Source organism: Dendroctonus ponderosae, unplaced genomic scaffold, assembly GCF_020466585.1.
Source record: "Dendroctonus ponderosae isolate FM_Combo_2020 unplaced genomic scaffold, Dpon_F_20191213v2 Dpon_F_20191213_157, whole genome shotgun sequence".
Classification (NCBI taxonomy): domain Eukaryota; kingdom Metazoa; phylum Arthropoda; class Insecta; order Coleoptera; family Curculionidae; genus Dendroctonus; species Dendroctonus ponderosae.
In genome coordinates this window covers 5,941-12,547 of record NW_026017715.1, presented here as the reverse complement: position 1 = coordinate 12,547, position 6,607 = coordinate 5,941, and the positions used below count along the sequence as shown (strand labels likewise).

At 31.6% G+C, this 6,607-nt stretch overlaps 1 long non-coding RNA gene across 1 annotated transcript; it reads left to right on the top strand.

Annotated features, from left to right (window-relative positions):
* Positions 1-314: 314 nt before the first annotated feature.
* Positions 315-996, top strand: LOC125503266. The gene is made up of 2 exons (XR_007280723.1): positions 315-445; positions 505-996. It is a non-coding gene; the product is annotated as an uncharacterized LOC125503266 (long non-coding RNA).
* Positions 997-6,607: the final 5,611 nt, after the last annotated feature.

The following is a 6,607-nucleotide window of genomic DNA, read 5'->3' as shown; positions in this document are numbered from 1 at the left end:
ATTTTACATGATGACTTATATCCACAATAAATGTTATTTCTCGTTTGTTTTTCTTGCTTTTTGCCGTAAATTATCTGACATTTTCACCTATAAATAAATTATTTTTAATTTATTTCAATGATATTAGAACCTTGCATGTTTATGCAAGAATACAAAGTAAATGACGCGCTGAATACAATGATGCAAATAAATGGATAGCGAGATATTTTTAGACGACAAGATAATCAAGGTGTAGCAACAACAAAAAAAGCAAAACTGCTGAGAACAGCGGAAAACTTCTGTACTGAAGTATACACGGGTAGTCATCAATAAACGCGTCAACAGTCAACAACATCTGTATAAACAGGTATTTAAAAGTGATACACCCATATGTGAAGAAAAAAGTCTATGAACAATGTTATAACATATGGAGCAGAAACTGTGACATTAACAAAAGAGTCTAAGAGTAAGAGAGAGAGCCACCCTAACTAAAGTTAGAGATATAATTGAACGCATCCTAACTAGAATGAAACGGAGATCGGCGGGTAATGTGGCGAGAACATCAAATAACAAGTGAGAAGTAACCACGAGAAGAGAAACGCAACAGAGGAAGGCTCAGACAGAGGATGACATAAAGAGGAATTGGATGGCGATGGCCTAGAATCGAGAGAAATGGAGGAACTTAGAGGAGTTCAGCACTGTCTAACGGTTAGGTACATGATGATGATAATGATGATCACAAAGTAAATGACTGAAAAATTTACTGATTGTCCAGAAACCACACAAAAAAATGAAGGAATTTTCGATAATCCTTGAAAAGCGATACTATAGAATATAATCATTTACACAAATGGCAAGATTATTACATAGCCTTTGGCCTAGATACAAATTGAATTCTTCATTGGAGTAGTCTAGGTGTTGTATTCCAATAGAACCTGGTGTCGAAATTTAACATTTATATATGTAACAACTTGACCATGTAATAGCTTTGTTTCAGAAATAAATGAATGAACGGTTTCGAACTTTTAAATGTCAGAATTAGGAAATTAATGTTTTATTTACTGAACTATTTATCACGCTTGTTGTAAGGTCACCCAGAAGTACTTTATAGTGTGGAATACATTCAGATATAGTTGGTTTTGCTGTGTAGCAAAGAACTTGTTTTTTATTTTCTTAAATGTAATACTTTGCATATGTTTCTTTTATATATAAAGTGCTTTCGATGTTAAAATTTACATATGATTGAAATCACTACGATTTGAAACATGAAATGTTATTTAGTGAGTTGCTGTGTACAATTAAATGAAGAGAAATACACATCTTCAATTCGTACTTGATCCGTTTAGAATTTAGTATATCTAACAAAAATATTCCGAACTGATGAAAGTGTGCTATGTGAAAATCATCAACCAACCAGAGCTAACAGACGTTTCCATCGATTATATAACGCATAGATACATATGATAACCACATAATAGTACGTGCCTTTAAAGGTAATTACAAATGGAATTTGCGATAGTTAAGCGCATTAAGACACTCACTAAAATGATGAGAAATATAAACAATTCTAAGCAAATGGGAGGAAAATTTACTTTTGATCACATACAGATTACCTAACGTAGATTGGTTACTGTCTAAAAAAATGGGATTCAGTTAAATAATAGTTGTATGGAATATCTAGTAGTCATATGCAACGGCATTGGCAATACGTTTACGACAAAAAAAATCTTCAAAAATCCATTTGTCGCTAAATAAAAACAATTTTCCTTAGTAAACCATAATTTAGAATATGGGTGGTAGTATATGGTAGAAAATAATTAATAAGAAACAAAATTCTAGTTCCTTCCTTGTTTCTTTTAAACTAAACACTTGTTACGAACTAATTTTGAAGAGCAGCGGAATTTCTGCAAAGAATATTGTGTGACGAATATTGTTCACTTGCAGACCATATTACGGAATAACATTGAATATTTTACCAAATTGAATGTTCACCAATAGATTCTCTGCAATGTTGATCAGTACTAAAGATCAGAGAAAATAAATCAAAATCCCAAACCATCTATGTATGTAATAACCAAATGCGCAAAATAGCCTCATAAATCAATTTCATATTTTTTTTTACATTTAGACAACAAAGTAAAGAGTCCGAACTGGCAATTCTCTTCCCTTTTGCAAAATTTGATTTTGCTTTAATGTTCAATGTATCATGTTTTATTATTTCGGTACAATTTAGAAAAGCTTTTTTTCCAATTGAACACCTCGGCGAATTGAAAACGCTCAACCAGTATTGATTTAAATTCAACACACTTGAACATGGTAATGTAATTTCCCTCATTGACCCAATTAAGAGTTCAATATCTAAAAATTATGACAAGTTGTTCTAATAAATTACGGAAACTTTATTTAGCGATGGCTTTGAAAGCGACAACAGACAAATAAAATTAAAGTTCTTATTGAACTGAGTCATTAGTTAATTGCTAAGCATATTACTAGAAGAACGAACGATGGCGTTTCATTGACCTCGGTGAAAACCTTTAACAGTTTATAGAGTTATTTAGGAATAAAATGGAAGTTTCGCATGCAGGGCGGAATTTACCGGAAAACCGCTGGAAAATTCGGGTTTTTTTTAGAAACTTTTAATAATTTTTTGGAAAAACATCGGCAAGGCTGAAGACTATGAATTGTCTGAAAGTCTTGGACTTGCTGATGGCTAAAGTAATATAATTTCTAGGCGAATGCTACAATTTATTTAATTTTACAAGAATCAGCTTTAGAAAAAATTATTTACATTACGATTAATAACACAATCTAAATATGTACCGTTACATTTTTTAATCCCTTATAAAATTCGGATATTTCCAATGATTATTCTAGAGCAAATCAATCAAACAAAAGCAGCACCCATAACCGGCACATTTTAGCTGAAAATTAAATAATGAAGTGATAGAAAACCATGGACATCAATCATTTTAATATGCCGCATATTGATGATTTTATCGATTAATGCATTTGCATGTTCATCGCATACGCATATCTGATGCTTATTGAAACTAGTAAGTAGAGCTTAATTCAATTAAGAATAGTGAGCATAAAACACTATTCAGTATGTATCAAATCGCATGTTTAATGTGCTGGAGACCAACATGCAATCTTTGTTATTAAATTTGTAGCGTTAAAATACCCGGAGAACTCGCCTTGTATAAAAGTTAGACAGTTTTATTTAACAAATTACACTTTTAACTGTTGCTCATTATTGATGCTTTAAATATTAGTAAACAGTTGATCATTTTAATACAAAGGAATACTTAATGTTATATTTCAAATTTTGGACGCGCTTAGTCCTTAGCTATAAACAGATAATACATATATTTTTGTTAAAAAAACGAAATTTGCTCAAGCTGTTTCTGCTGCTGAATGTTGGTTGTAATTATTTTTATTTACCAGTGTTTACACATTTCTAAACAACAACCTGTAGCGACTGTTTAATCATAATTGTTATTCTTGCTATCCTATAGCTACTAATGTACTGGCAGGAGGATATGTTATAACGACAAGGACGCTATTAATGCGGTCATTCTAGAGTTAATTTTTTAGAAAGCTTCGCCAGGGTGTGATCGACGTACCAGAATTAATCACATAAAAGCATCGAAATGTCACGGAGAAGTTTTGAAGTTTTTCCGTCTCAATCCACATTCGTAATATTTTTGCAGATTTTAATTGAAAAATACTTTTTACAGCTGAACAGGTTCGTTAAAAATCCATTAATATTCTTATGTTTCTGGGGTCCGGTATCAATGTTATATTGAATGCAAGACGTCCGGGTAAAACATATCGAACGTGTAATAGTAATTTGGTTTAGTTGGAATTATTATAAATTAATGTCCAAGGAATCAATATTTCAATAGGTTAGCACTGATTGGACTTTGAATTTAAATTGAAGTGGTCATGTGCTATGTTTTCATGAAAATCTATATAAAACGTGTACAGCAATTTATTTCAAGTACGCACTTCATATTCGAAGTTCCTCAGATGCCTCGGCGGACACTCTGAACTTGCATAATTTTGCAGTTTGAAAACGTATACACCTATTATCAATATAACAGAAAGTAACGTTGGTATTGAAACCAGCAAAAGTGAAGCATTAAATTTTTATCGAGTTGATTCTCTTTCATCAGCTCAAAGCTTCGTCATTAAAGTTTCTGAAAAAACATGTAGCTTCAATGGAATTATCGTTGAATACCAAAACAGCAAAGAATACCTTCGAATCAAAAAATCTTGCACTTAGAGAATTTTCGTTTTCGAGGTCGTTTTCACCATGGGAATATTTTAGAAAAAAAATCGATCAATTTAATTTTGATTACTCCGGTTTCTAATCAAATAATCTTGTTCTTAAAAATTTTGATTTTAATAACAGCGGTCTGTGCTTATATTTGTTATAATCATCTCTGGTTTAGCCAAAAAAGAAATGGTTTTTTCAATTCCCAATTTTCATCACATTGACATAATTTTGGGTCCTATACATTCGTCTGATCAACCGAAGGTCTAAAAAATCAGGATTTGAAAGAAATTCCCATATGTTTCAATGTTTCAAAGTTCAGTCATTTGGTACTATTTTGTAAAACGTCTCACGTGGTTCTTCTCCAAAAAACATTTATTTTATATAAACTTATTAGTTATGAAAAGAACCTATTGTTGCATTGAAATCAATATAAGCATTGAGGGGAATGAACTTCACACTTGGGATTAATTCGTCTATAGAAGTGTTTCCGGCATTTTGGATGCACTTCTCAAGCCTTTCTCGACTAGACTGTATTACACTCTACATTTCTGCGCTAGAAATGCTTTGAATGTTAGCTTTTTATGACTTTGTGTTTCAATAGTTAATGTGTGTATGTTTTGGTCAATGTTTACCAGTTGTTAATGACATTTGGAAATCCAGATCTTACAATGCGCAAAAAATTATTTTTATATATTTAAAACTTCGCATTCGTTTTTATTTAAGTTTTCCCTTTTCTTGTTTCGTTGACCTTTAGTTCATGTTAAATACCGCATTTGTAAACACATTTAATATTGTTTAATTTGCTTTTAGTATGTTTTATTTGAATTGTTTAATATGTTGTAAATCCAGATTTTGTGGCAACTAATCATTTGCACCACCAGTGACCAGTCATCCAATTGAGACTAAGTTTTTTCAAAAAAAGCAAATTTTCTTACAACAATAGCCCATTAGACATCCTTAAAATCTGTATACATTTTAAATAAACTGAGCAATGTTATTGTCATTCCCGGTTTTACGAAATTTCTATGACCGACTCCTCCAGTTGAACCAAGCTCTTGTTATCAACTTATCTAACAGCAAAACTGCAAGATTTACTCCACAATACCTTAATTGAATGAAATGTGTTGTGCATCTGAAGGCAAAGGAGTGTTATGAAGAACCGTGATTAAGCAAAAGCCCATGTTAATCCAGATAATGTTAACTTGATGAATGGCTCTTAAAACACTCCAATGGAGACACGCTGTTGATTTTTTGCACCTACTTTGTTATTTTCTTGTCGGTTGAAACGTCTAACCTGAAGGGATAACTTTTCGCTTTCAATATTGAACAAGTACAATACTCTTCCGGTAAGGTTTCAGTGTTTTTGTAGTATGTTTAAAAGGGTTGTAGTATGTTATTCAAGATTGTTTTACTAATACTTGGTGATAGCGAAATTTTAGCATATTTGTCATTTTAATGACTATTGGTTTCACTTTTCATATTTTGAAACGAAATTTTATGTCCTACAAATATTTCACTTGCTACCAGTATCACATTCTTCCTATTGAAACTAAATATACAAACTCATCTCGTATCTACAAGCTGCTTAGTTGATTCTTATCAATTGTTTCTTTATGATTCTCTCGATTAAATATTTATTTAAAAAGTTGCTAAACCTGAAAAATCACTAGGGTTATAGCGCTTAACGCAAGTAAGAAACTTTATCACAAAATGGGTTTTAATCAGCATCATTTTTAGTAGAAAAACACTTTAACCAGTAGTTTAAAGTACTGCTTACTAACCAACTTTACTTAAATTTAATTAATTTACTCACACATATTCTATATATTCATCAAAACTACATAGGAGGATTTTGGACAATGTTCAAATCGTAAATGATAATTGTTTATGCATTGTTCGACTTATGTGATATTAATCTTATTAGCGATCACGAAATGCATAAACCTGTTGCTAAGTGCAGCTTGTTCCTAGTAAATGTAGTTTTGTCGTCGATGGTCCAAAGGTGACCAATTATCATTCATTTGAACTATTTTATGCTTTTTTTAATGGCTGTATTGTAAACCATAATTAGTTAGGGCATTCTACCTGAATTTTTTCAAATAGATTTCAAATACTTGCACTAAACTAGACGAGGGCAAAGCATTATCTTCACTTTATCAAATGACACCCTATGGGGTATTTAAATTAAGTAATTCCACATGGATTGTATGTTATGTGATTAGGTGTTCTAGAAGGAATTTGGAAATGGGGGCCGCATTTGTCAATGACCCAATTGTCCAATATGATATCATATTCATAATTTTTTCCTTGCGTTGCATAAAACAATAAGCCTTTGGCCTTGTGGTAAGT